The sequence below is a fragment of the Pangasianodon hypophthalmus genome, chromosome 5 (assembly GCF_027358585.1).
Source record: "Pangasianodon hypophthalmus isolate fPanHyp1 chromosome 5, fPanHyp1.pri, whole genome shotgun sequence".
NCBI classification, from domain to species: domain Eukaryota; kingdom Metazoa; phylum Chordata; class Actinopteri; order Siluriformes; family Pangasiidae; genus Pangasianodon; species Pangasianodon hypophthalmus.
Window position 1 is genome coordinate 26,406,732 of NC_069714.1, and position 14,217 is coordinate 26,420,948.

Consider the following 14,217-nt stretch of genomic DNA (forward strand, 5'->3'; position numbering starts at 1 on the left):
GAAACCTGCCAAATAGAAAACTGACATTCAAGTTTTTTTGTTGCCTTTTTAAACCTCTCTGCTTCCATACCATCTCGAGAGCATTAAGATGGTCTTTTCAGTAGTGTTTAACCACTGCACATTCTCAACCATGGTTCAAAGGCAATTTGGTATTCTACACTATATGGCCAAAAGTATGTGGACACCTCACCATCAGACCCATATGTGCTTGTTGAACATCCCATTCCAGATTTAGTCCCCCTTTGCTGTTGTAATAACGTCCACTCTTCTGCGAAGTCTTTCCACTAGAGTTTGGAGCGTGGCTGTGGGGATTTGTGTTCATTCAGCTACAAGAGCATTAGTGAGATCAGACACTGATGTTGGTGAGGAGGTCTGGGGTGCAGTCAGTGTTCCAGTTCATCCCAAAGGTGTTCAGTGGGATTGAGGTCAGGGCTCTGTGCACGTCACTTGAGTTCTTCCACTCCAACCTTGGCAAACCATGTCTTCAGGGAGCTTGCATTATGCACAGGGGCATTGTCTTGCTGGAACAGGTTTGGATCTGTTAGTTCCAGTGAAGGGAAATTGTAACGCTAAAGCATCCAAAGACATTCTATACAATTGTGTGATTCTGACTTTGTGGCAATAGTTTGGTGAAGGCCCACATATGGGTGTGATGGACAGGGGTCCACATACTTTTGGTCATATCGTTTTGTGTATGTTGCTGCTCTAAGATTATGGAATAACATAAGGCAGTCCCAGTGTAATTAAAATTTTCTGTCTTTTTCTGTCTCTTATTGCTTTATTTAACTTAATTTTACAGTACAGAAATTTTGCAGACATTTGTCTTCAAATGTGCTACATAAACAAAAACGACTTGGCTAATTATATACGTGATCACTGTAGTCACTACTTACTGGTCTCCTTTCATATACTATTTGAGTGGCGGTCTGGGAAAACACATCAGATGGCATAGAGGCTGAATTCTGTCAAAGGGCCCAAAAGGCAACAAAATTTGGCTTTTTTTCGGCCAAAACTGGGTTTTTCTGCCGATGACATACTTTCACAGCTCAACTTTAAATGTCATGTCAATATATTTATTTACTTTCTAACCTTGCCTAGGCTCTCAACGTTGGATAAGGAGACAGTTTAATAAATTACGGTGGTAAAAAGAGTCTGTCTGCCTAAAGATGTCGCAAATTTCCTCACACAGTGAATGTCACACTTTGATAAAATAGTTGGGTAGATATGTGCCGTAGACAACAGACATCCTGCAAGTCTAATTAATTCAGTTTGACTGCAAGAATAAAATGTATAAATTCAATTTTCTCCCTTGTCATTTTTTAATATGCGAGCTCTTACCATATTGTTGAGATACATGCAAAAGCAGAAATTTTCAAAATTCCACTATGTGTAAAGTTTTCTCAGACTGCTATACTAATATTCTCTATGGAGCACTGAAGTTCTTCATGTGACCCCTATACTGAGGTCACTTCCTGTTGCAAAAAAAAAAAAAAAATATATATATATATATATATATATATATATATATATCTCAAAACTCTTGTCCACGCACTCCAGGCTTGAATAAACATAGACAGTCAATACCCTTACAGTCTACAGGTTGTCTGTTTTTCAAAGACACTATTGCTGGAATTAATGGGTCAAAGACAGGGCTTCAGGGTCCGTTTATAATTTTTCCATCTTTTTTCTAACTTACATTTAGAATTTACATTTAGCACCTCAACCAATAAATTCTATTGTTTCCCACTTACAGCATAATATATTGTGGCAAAGCACAGGTCAATTTATTTGACTCAGATGTCTGGACACCATTGTACATAGTATATGTGCAAAAATTCTTGCCACGTGGCATCAAAAACCTTTAACGGCTCACTGCAAGCCTCACATATCACAAGAGATATGATGAGAGAGGAAGATAACGGTGTTCAATCAGAGCCATTGGCATTCTCCTGGATGCAGGCAGCATGCACTCTGATGGTGGGCTCAGCAGGCGCCTTCTTAAATGATTGTGACTGTACAGACATGAGACAGGAGGGAAAAAAAAAACAATGCAGCTTCCAGACTGGAGGAATAACATGCACTGATATAAAAGAGACAGACATGCAAAGCACACAGACAGGGAAAAAAAAAAGCTTTGGAATAATTACCCGTCATCCTAAAATATCTGACCCAACCTAATTTTAATGACTGAAAAAACAAAACTACCCACTGGTCAGGCCCTGACTTCCAGCAATGCTGTTTAAACTGTAACTGCACATCTATAATTAAGACATCATTCAGAATAAGTCCAAATGAAAATTTTCTGACTGCACAATAAAAAACACTTTTCCACAACAACAGGCTGAGCACATTAGCAACATCTTCTCTGATGAGAAGAGCCTGCAAAGTCAGACAAGCGAGATACAATATCAATCATTCTAATGACCCTTATTCTAACTTTCAGTCATGCATCTTAAATCCAGTAATAAAAATGCAGTGTGTTATAAAGTATACTCTTATTACCATTAGTTTTTTCACTGATGAAGACGTTAAAAAAAATTCCCATAAGTAATACTATCAGTTTAAATGTATGATTAATTGTATATGGTTAAAAATTAAGCAGACATCAATAGCTTAGTTAAACAGGGCTTTACTGGTATTGCTGTCAATAAACAGGCTAGATAATCAGGATAAGATCCAACTTTCTTAATATTTATGTTCACTAGTAGATCACCAGAGAAAGACAAAAAAATCGGTGAAAAATTGATCTAAGAAGAAAAATGAAACATTCAATACAAAAACACTCACACTGGTTACTTTATGAGGAACACATGTACACCTGCTCATTCATGCAATTATCCAATCAGCCAATCATGTGTCAGCAGCGCAATGCACAAAATCATGCAGATACAGGTCAAGTGTTTCAGGTAATGCTCACATCGAACATCAGAATGGGGGAAAAATTGTGATTTTTTTTTTATCTTGGTATGGTTGTTAATTTTAGATGAGCTGGTTTGAGTATTTCTGATATCTCCTGGGAGGCCACAGGAGCTCAAATAATCACTCTTTACACCTGCTGTGATCAGAAAAGCATCCCAGAATGCACAGCATGCTGAATCTTGAGGTGGATGGGCTACTACAGCAGAAGACCACATCAGGTTCCACTCCTGTCAGGAATCTGAGGCTGCCTTGCGAACAGCATCAATGAAACAAGACAGCTGAACATTAGAAGATTGGTCTTTTTCCAGAAAAATCACAGGAGATTAGAGGTTTCTGAAATACTCAAACCAGTCTGTCTGGCACCAACACTGAGATCATATTGTGTCCCTAATCTGATGTTTGATGTGAAAATTAACTGAAGCTCTGAGTATGAATGGAGTTCGACAGTGATACTCTCAGAAAAGCCTACTGTTGCATAATTTATCGCAATATTGATATTTTATCTTCCACCAATAAATGCTGTAATTTCCCACCAACTTGTTACATCAAATCTATTCCAAGCCATATACAAAAAAAAATTTCAAAAACTTACGTAAGTCACCGGAACCTAGCCCAAATTCTCGAAAAGACTCTCAGACAGACACAAACTAGAGTACTTTACTAAAACTACTGCTAAATAAAAACTAAATAAAGTTTACATTAGTGTCAAAAACAACCAAAGGAAGTCATCAGTTAAGATAATAGATTCAAGAAGACTGAGAAATTCAGAATTTTGTTGTGTAGTTTTTGCATTTCCGTTAAAAAATAGGTACACTGCAACAGAAGTATATTTAAAAAGTGAGTTTGTGATGAAGTACGGTTAAATATTGGCCTGCAGTACTTTGAACAAGCCCATGATGTACAGTAATTTATCAATGTATCAACAAAATACATAACTGATGTTGGCAGATAATGATTCACAAATTATATATTCTGATCCTCATTTTGGTTAGATGGCCCACCCCTCACTTCCCCTGCCATTGCTTTGGCAGCACTGCATTTAAAACCGCCAATCCCAATCAAAAATGAGTATACTTAACAAAATAACTTTGTCAAAAAGAGAAAAAAAGTACAAGAGGACATGAAGACCAAGATGAGAGTGGATTGAGACGTCTTTCTTCAGGCTCCGGGAACCACAGCTAATGGATCACTTCCCAAGACGAGGCGAGTCGTCGCAGGGAGAAATGCACTCTGAGTAGCATTTTGCTGGATCAGGCATGAGCCGAGTCAGCACCTAACATCCCTGCCGTAAGCACACGGTTATCTACAGCATCAGTCTTACAGTTAGCATGTGATAACACACACAGGCCCAGAGAAACACGACACCAGGCTTCACACACAACGCTGAAGAACAAATAAGGAAACTGAGACTGTGTTTATGCTGTCAGTGGGCCTCATTCTGATGAGATCTAAACAGCAGAGAAGAAAATGATCACATCCTGATAAACTGAATGATACAAAACTGCAGCTGAGTGCAAATGTTTACCCAACCCTTAAAATCACACCACTGACATAATGTGAAATGTAATACACAACCAGCATTTGTTCGCATTAGTTACATGCCAAACCTTCACTGCATTGCTCTTAAGTTGCTTGACCTGTTTGGTGAAAAACAATCAACACGGGATTGCTTTTTTTATGAATTAAACAAAGACTTTGTTTAGAAGTGAATGTAATTCATTAGTGCCACACTGAAATGCAATCACTGCCATTCACAGTCCTAAGACGTACTTGGGGGCATGGCTTGCGAGAGAATAATGGTGTTCGATGGAGAGTATTGGAGTGTATTGGAGTCTGATGAAAAAATGGTAGAGAGTACTGGTGGTTCTTGGAGAATAGCTATTGGTGGTTGATGAGAAAATGCTGGAGTGTGTTGGTGTTTGATGGAAAATTTGGTGTTTTATAAAGAATACTGAAATGTGTTAGTGTTTGATGGCAAATGTTGGTATTTGCTGGCTAATACTAGTGTCTGATAATAAATGCTGGAGTGTGTTGGAGTTTGATGGCAAATGTGATGGAGAACACTGGTGTTTGACAGGAATACTGCAGTGTGTTAGTGGTTGATGGAAAATGGTGGTGTTTAGTGGAGAATAATAGTGTTTGATGAACAGCGCTGGTGTGTGTTGGTGTTTGATGGAGAGCGAAAATGATATAAAGAATACTGAAGTGTGTTTGATGCAAGTTTGATGGAATACCGAAGAAAATATTTGTGTTTGATGGTGAATTCTGGAATGTGTTGATGTTAGATGGAAAATGTTGGTGTTTAATGAAAATGTTGGTATTTGATGAAGAATATTTATGTATGATGGTGAATTCTGGAAAATGTTGGTGTTTGATGGTATCTGACAGTGTTTAATCTTGACTGAGAGAAGAGAGTTTTTTTTGGTGGTGCTTGATGAAGAATGCTGGTGTATGCCTAAAGGGCTAAATTTGGTGTTTGTGTCTGATAAAATATTTGGGGTTCAGTGGAATATTTGGTGTTTGAAGGAGAAAGGTTGGTGTTGAAGGTTGGAGGTCTGTAAGCTGGTGTTTAATGGTGGTTTCTGATGTGACTGGTGTAGAACGTCTAGTGATGATGAGTGGTGAAGGATGTTGGTGTTTGATGGATGGTGTTTGTCTGATTGAAAACGCTGGCACTGTGAATTTTGTCAGTGTTTAAAAAATATTAAAGCCTATTAACTTATCAGTGAAATATGGTGGCATGATTGCAAGTTATCGTGCTACCAATGCAAACAAAGAGCTGCAGTGAATAAAAGGGTAAGAAATCAGACTCAAAACATTATATTCTGTAAAATATTGCATCGTTCAGCCATGATTAATACAGAAATATAAAACAATATAAAACCACTCAGCTCTGTGCTTGGATTGGATTCACGTATTCAAAGCATCTATATAACTAATAAATACATGATTAGTTATTAGACCCAGAACAAAAGTCACGACTGCTGAGGAAAAACTGTAGCCTACAAATAATTGGATTACTTGAAGAGGAAAGCACCAGTGATCGATTGACAAGTTGTGTTCATTATCATTAATCCCCTGAGCCAGGGGAATGATTCACAAGCACTTGGGCTGTCTGTCTCCTCACACCTCTTACACATGGAGAAGCTCCAGAGTCAGAATCCTTCATGAATACGGAGTAAAGCCAGACTTAAAAACAAGCAAAACGAGAAGACAGCTTGCAGGCCTGCTATACATCTCTTAATGACAAACTAACCATGACTTTACACCCTAAAAATCAACAAAAACTCACGTCAGACTGAATCATGCTGCTGAAGTAATGGGGCTATCTATGTCCTTCAGTGAAAGAAAACAACAAGAGAGAAGAGAAATCTTTTTAACAGCTTGTTTATCTGACAGGCTGACAAGGCTTCGATAGCATGTCAGTAAGTCTGGGAGAAAAGTGCCACGTTGCCTGATCCAGCCCTGTCACACACACACTCGGCTTTAGAACGAATGTCAAATTCTCCAGCAAGGTAAATAGTAAAGGAGCCATATTCAGGAGAACCAAAACAGAAACCTTCCTGAAACACAGAACAATGACTCCTGTTCTTGAGTGAGAAAGAACGTCCTATAAGTGCTGGGTGTTCACAAGACACAGTGAGCCAAGCAGTTAAAGGTGTGTATCTCTCCTTCTGAGATGAGATAATTCACACCTACTACACACAATACTGTGTAAAAGTCTCATGCTACATTCCTCTATCAATTTTGTCCTAGATGTCCATTTTATGCCTGTTGCATTAGAATGCTCATAGAAAAGAGAAATAGGTTTCCAAACTTAAAAAAATATTTGTTTGTTACAGAGAATTTTTTTGTATTTTGTGGTAAGCAATGGATTATATGAAGGAATATATACAACATCACACTTCTGATTGAATTTTTTTTTTTTCCAATGCACATTCATCCAAGAATCTTGGTCAACCTAACAGTCAGTTTCCTTAGAAAAGACAGCAATTTATTGCCTTTATAAAAGGCAAATTTTGGTTGATTTACTGTTTAATGCTGAAATGGTGATTATTCTGATATTTCATTATTTTTGAAAGTGTCTTAGCGCTACATAAATTCTTTAGACTTTTATAATTTGTTATAACAAATAATTATATTATAATAACAAATTTTTCATGCAAAACATGAACACGCAAAATTCCGCACAGAAGCCACTTCAAACTCGAGCTCGGGAACAAACCGGGGACCCTGGAACAGGAAGCCACTCCTCCTTTGGCGAGATTGACAGGCACGGAAGCTACTGAAACTGCTACAGACTGAGGCTGCTACAGATCTCATGCAGTTTTGTGTAAACCTACCTGCAGCTGCTGAATGCTCTAAGCCCTACAGCTCCAGCACTAGAGAAGCCACAATTCGAAAGACAGCCATCATTTAATTATTTATTTACGTGCAGCAAAAAAAACCAGCTTGGACGCATTTCTAGTGGGTTCGGTTTATCCAGCAACATGATCATTCCTGATTCGTGATTTCATCATTTCAGCACTGTTTTCTCTGCCCTTTTCTAGCATCCATCACTCCCGCTACTCAGCATCAGCATCTGCCACAACCACTTCGCACCATCTGACTGCCAGTTCCCAGAGCCATGGGAAAATCATACCAAATGCTTCTTGAAAGAAACACCACAATTCAGATCAAAGGCACAATCATTTACTGCCATGTACAAGATGCACAACACATTTCTAATAGCTTCTACTGGCTAGTATGCTAGTAGTTTGTGCTAGTTGTCTCCATGATTGCTAATGTAAGAATAAACCTAATGCGTTTCGCAGATTAGATTCAATCAAAGACAAGTGTTTGAGACAAGCCGTCTATTTCCAGGAGGTGTTCAACAAGTGTGGAGTCAAAAACCCCAGCAGTTCTACAAACAAAATAACCTTGTGATTGTATAGCAGTTGGATTATTGCGCATTATTGCCGTAAGTCTATTTTCGACAAAAGACGCCAATTATGTTAGATTGCAACAGGCAACAAATTTGATACCTCCTGCTAATAAAAATGTCGGGCTGTCTCAGGGTGTGTATAGGCGATTTATTTAGGAGAAACCCCTCAGGTGTTCCTGAGCCCCAGCTGGGGAAGCTGAGATCCAAACCGCGTTTATGAAGCAATTACGCCTGACTCCCTGCCAGAGTTATATAACAGAATAGACGCTGGGTGTGAGTGAGTGTGTAAGTGGCAGATTTTTTGGACAGGATCCCAGCTGCAAAACAGGTCTGACCTCTCGGAAGGCAGAAAGCCCTCAGTGTGCAGCTCCTGCAGTAAATGTGCGAGAGTACGTTGTATAATCCAGAGTTTACAGTGGGTTAGGGATGCCATAACTTAAAATGTGCTTGAAATGTTCTCACTTAGACTTTTATATACACTCTCACAGCCCACTCTGTTCCAGTAAGCACTTTAATGGCCATGCTGACTTATTAACCTTTACTGCTGGAGAGGAAACTCACAAAAAGCTTATGTCTCAGTGTAGAAAAGCATTCAGGTCTGGATGTGTTCAGAAAGAGTGATCTGAGACGACTGAAATGTGGATTATTCCATGGGACTGCATCAGTTCTGCTGAATTGTGCAAAATTCTCAAGAACAAGACAAGGAAAAAAAAACATACATTCTTGTTTGTTCTTGAGTTCCCGTGTACTCACATGACACTTTCCACTGCCTAAGTTTATTTTCAGTATTACAGAACACACCATGCTCATAACGCACTGCAAACCTACATATGCAGGACAATTAGCGCTTTGTGTCTCTCTTAATTTCAGGCAGCATATCTTTATGTCTCTCAATCTCAATGCAAACATTGTAACAGTTAGTCTTTGAATATGTGCTCATTTGGTACAAACAAAACCTAACATTGAGATTTGTTTTCGACTTTAACCCATAGCAGTAGCCTCCCGTGTAACTTAGCCAGCTGTCAAATGACCTTGTGTGGTAACTCTAGCTAGCTATCACACCTCTGGTAAATTTAGCTTCGTCAGTGACCTTGCATAGTAATTTTAGCTAGCTGTCAAATGATGTCCCGTTGTTACTTTAGCTAGCTATCAGTGGCCTACTGTGGTAACTTTATCTAGTTCATCAATAACCTCCTGTGGTATCTTTTGCTAGTTATCAATTACCTCTTGTGGTAACTTTAGCTAGTTCATCAAAGACCTACTGTAATAAATTCATCTGTCTATTATTGACCTGTGGTAACTTCAGCTAGCTATCAATGACTTTCTGTGGTAACTTCAGCTAGCTATCAATGACTTTCTGTGGTAACTTTAGCTAGCTATCAATGACTTTCTGTGGTAACTTTAGCTAGCTATCAATGACTTTCTGTGGTAACTTTAGCTAGCTATCAATGCCCTACTGCGGCAACCTTAGCTAGTTCATCAGTGAACTCCTGTGGTAACTTTAGCTAGCTATTCAATTAAATTTTTTTTTATAGCACTTTTAACAGTGGACATTGTCACAAAGCAGCTTTACAGAAATCTATCCGAAAGGTATCAGTGAACTCCACTGGTAAGTTTAGCTAGCCATCAACAAACGCCTGTGGTAAGTTTAACAAACTTGCTGTCATTAATCTTGTGTAGTAACTTCAGTTAGCTGTCAAGGATCTCTTGTAGTAACCTTAGCTAACGATTACTTTTGATAGCAAGCAATACCCTCCCGCGGTAACTTTGCCTAGATATCAATAACCTAACGCCCTAGTTACTGTGGCTTTGTAAGCTTATTTTTTTGAGAAACAACATTCAGTTGGGGCATTGTACATACGAGTAATTTCATACAAAAGTTCTTGTGATATACTCTGTGCAGCACTCCATCCAAAGTGTTGTGTTTAGCTAAGATGGAGAAAGCAAAGTTACATGTGGAAAGAACTTAACTAATGTTATATTACATATTTTTTTTTTTTTTTTAAAAATGACATCTCTTTTTAGATACAGTCTATAACATTCTGAATGGTGACGGATTGAGTTTTATAAAAAATAAAGATGAAGGAAGGACGTCATGTAGATTGTTGACTGAAAAAGTATGCGCGATGCTAATTTGGAAATGCAATTAACTAAAGTGAGCTCTACAAGTTACAAGGCAAAAGAGTAACCGAAGTCACCTTTCTGATTATAAATAATAGCTCAACAATTTGTTCTCATTAGCAGTAACCTCCTTTAAACTAAAAGGCACCAAGAAGCTAAAGAACTTGAAGGTTTAAAACATATATTGTGTAGTAAAATATGGTGCTTATCAGTAATAAGTCAGGAGATACTTGATGTTCTCACTGTTTTCAATAATTCACACTGATTTGTCTATAATCTGCTTCCGTCTGGTTTGAGCACTCTTCTCTGTGGCACCGAGGTCGAGCTTATTTCATATTTATCTAGCTCATTAAGCTCTTAGAAACAGCACACTCTGGCACACTGGACTATTTATTTACTCTGCACACTATTTTGCATGTGAGAAGTATTTCATTGAGTTTTCCTTTATTTATTTATAAGGGGAAATAACAGCTTGAATGTCAGCACAGATGTGTTTACAGAGCACGCTGTTGGCCCACTGCAGTCTGATGGTCACCTCTTCTCATACAGCTGCTGCATGACAGCCATGCTTAAAGCATTTCATTTTTTTATCCTGTGGCTCTTGGCTTATTGCTGGAGCTTACATTTCGCCTTACAACGCCAAAACAAACACATACACTGTACCCATAATCCCCCAGGCTGGATCAGGCTGGCTCTTGGGGGGTCATAGAGAGGGGCTGGAGCGCCTCCAGACACACGTCTGCCTTTAATGCAACCTGAAGGCCAATTATTAGGGCACCTTCCCCAGGGTACTCAGGCCCTGCTGGGAGGAAACTTGAAAATCCACAGTGATCAAAAAGACAGAGAGAGAGAGAGAGAGAGAAAGAATTTTCTGCCGGTCACCTTGGGAGTCTCAGTAACTGAATCCTAAATGTTACACAAGGCAGACTCAACTAAATCCCTCTGAAGACACAATTTATACACCTTTCTCTCTCTCGCTCTTGCGTCTCTCTTTATGTCTCTCATTCCCCCGGTATCTCCTTATGACTCTCTCAATCTCAAGCTGTCTGCCTTTATAGACCTATCTGGTTGATGTCTGCAATAACATTTTTATTCTGTAATAACAATATATATATCTCTCAATTCCTTGTTTCTCACAATTTCAGTCTCTTTAGAAATAGTCTCTCTAAACACAAGACTATAGCTCATTATGTCTCAGATAGATCTCTTTTGGCCTCTCTCAATCTCAGACAGTATCTCTTTATGTCTCTCTCAGTCTTAGACAGTATCTCTTTATGTCTCTGTCAATCTCAGACAGGATCTTTTTATGTCTCTCTCAATATCAGAGAGTACCTCTTTATGTCTCTCGCAATCTCAGACAGTATCGCTTTATGTCTCTCGCAATCTCAGACAGGATCTCTTTATGTCTCTCGCAATCTCAGACAGGATCTCTTTATGTCTCTGTCAATCTCAGACAGTATCGCTTTATGTCTTTCGCAATCTCAGACAGGATCTCTTTATGTCTCTGTCAATCTCAGACAGGATCTCTTTATCCCTCTCTTAATCTTATATTTTATCTATTTATGCCTCTCTTAATCTTATACTTTATCTATTTATGTCTCTCTTAATCTCAGACAGTATCTATTTGTGTCTGTCTCAATCTCAGACGATATCTCCTTGTGTCTGTCTTAATCTCAGATTAATGTCTGTCTTGATCTCAGACAGTATATATTTATGTCTCTCTTAATCTCAGACAGTATCTCTTGGTCTTTCTTAATCTAAGAGAGTCTCTCATTGTCTCTTAATCTCATGTCTACATATTTTTCTGTATATGGACATTCTCCCGTGTCCTAATTAATAATAAATTATTTAAATAATGTGACATTTGTGTTATCAAGGTCCAGGCTCGGCAGTGTGTAAATATTATAGAATGATAAAACGATGGACACTGTGAAATAAAATGACTAAACTTTCTCTGTCTGTCTGTAAGAAGGTGATAAAATTACCACTTCGTTTCCCTATAAAATGTTGTTCATCACATTCTTCAAAAGCTTTGACCTTCTAGTAGAATCACGTGCAGAGAGCACTGTGAATAAACGACACGGTCATTCGATCTGCTGCTGAACACAGCACGGCGCGATGTTACACACTCCACCATCACCTCGGCTTTCTCTCTGAATTAAACCAACGGCTCTGCTATACACTTACAGCGCACTGTCTGTCTGTCTCTCACTCTCCCACCACACACACACACACACACACACACACACACACACACACATACCACCATCTCTGCCCTGCACTGTTATGAATCTGACAGGCAGAATAAGGGTGCAGTCGCTCTGTAATTATGACGTTGAGTGAACTTTAACATGCTCTCTGCAAATGTCACATTCAAGCTAGTTTTATTAACACACAAGTGGCCAGTGTGCGTGTGTGTGTGTGTGTGTGTGTGTGTTTGTGTGTGTGTGTGTGTGTGTGTGTGTGGCCTGACATCACATCCGTTCAGAGACAGAGATACAGACAGACAAGATGAGAAGAAAGAGAGTGTATCGACACTCTTCATTTACACCATAGCTCAATGTTTAATCGTGGTGATGACAAAATAATCAACAACAACAACAAAATTTATTTGTCTATTATTCATTCACACAGAGATGCCACACTCCAGAGTGAAATACAGTGTGTGAGTGAATGTGTGTGTGTGTGTTTTATATTATTTCATTGCACAGTGAGGTGACCGTTGTGCAGCAGTGTGATCAATAACAGCTGATATACAGGAGGATCTGTCATCATTAACCTGAGTGCAGATGAGGAATAACAAACTGAAGTGCCATTAATTAGACATCATTGGCCTTGTATAAAGCATTATTAGCAATTTCCCCGAAAACAAATACGCACACATTACATTTAGTATTCACATGCACTGAAATATATTACTGAGCCGACGATAATAGAGTCACAAAATGAAGGTGTCGCTTTATTCTTACACAATGAATATCAGAATCGTCAGTATTCATTTTTAACGTTACATTACCCACAGTAATGTTTTCCTGTTACTGATATTTAGGTCTAGTTTAAATTTCTTCCCTGAGATCCATATAAAAATGTATCTTTTTAATAGTCTTTATGCAAGAATTGTTTTTTTAAAGCCTTCAACACAGATAGGCCTTCCTATTCTTTATATATGCTCACTACACAGGGTACAAGATAGTGTTACAGCCCTAGGAAGTGCACTATATACACAAAACAACCGGCATTTGAGATTCAGACACGAAACAGCGACTCAAATAAATGAATAGAAACTGTTAACTACTTGCACGTGATGTAGAGTGGGGTCCAAACTTCTGAGGCCAAGTTGAAAATCTGGGATTTTATTTTTTTTAAATTGGAAATAAATAGAAGGTTTTAAAATGTTGAAATATTTAAAACAAAGAAAGTAAATGTTCAATATCTTGAATATTTCATATTCAAGATTCTGCACTATTTCTAGGTCCTTATTTAAATGTAAGCAAATGTGTGATATTGACCATGTTGTACAAAAGGTCAGATTTTCCTCATGTCTGATCTCTCCTACTGAAGCGTGTGATGAGTTGACACTCTGATGGATTTGATCTAAAATGGATCATAAGGTTTTGCACAAACGTGTGGAGTCCATGCCAGCTCGAGTGAGCACTGTCATTAAAGCAAAAAGGGGACGTACCCAATACTAGGAAACTCTGACCTTCATGTAAATATTTCTAAGATTCTTCTTTTCGCTCAAGTTTTGAAAACAATCTGTGAAAATCAAGTGTGCTAGAAATGATGTATCTTTCCTACAACGAAGCGTAGTAATGGTTATTTAGCCAAAGAATTCAAGAAACATCTGTGTCATTTCACTCACATTAGTGTGTACAGGGTTTAGACTTTTCTGTCAGGCCACGGAGATGCCTACGTGATGTCACACGTCTTAAAACCCCTTTTTACCTTCATATACAACTAAAAACCAAACATTGTCATTTACCTTGAAATAAAATAATCATGAAATAACACATATTAAATTGTAAACACGATGCTCAATGTGTGTATCATGTAGGCCTATATGGAGCTACTGCCATAACCCGAGCTTATATTAAACACAAATATTTATTTCAGAATGAAAGACAGTTTAATTGTCTGTTTATTTCCATAGTATCACAGTAATATATACAGTGACGGGAAAAACACTCAGCACAGACTGAGCTACGAGGGAGACTGTAAGCTCTATAAGTCAATACCGCCTCAGTCTGTATTTA

The 14,217-nt window shown here is 38.4% G+C and overlaps 1 protein-coding gene across 1 annotated transcript in view; it reads right to left on the bottom strand.

Moving 5' to 3' along the window:
* ube2e3 (ubiquitin-conjugating enzyme E2E 3 (UBC4/5 homolog, yeast)) overlaps window positions 1–14,217 on the bottom strand; it is a 58,320-nt gene that overhangs the window by 15,939 nt on the left and 28,164 nt on the right. The window lies entirely within an intron of this gene.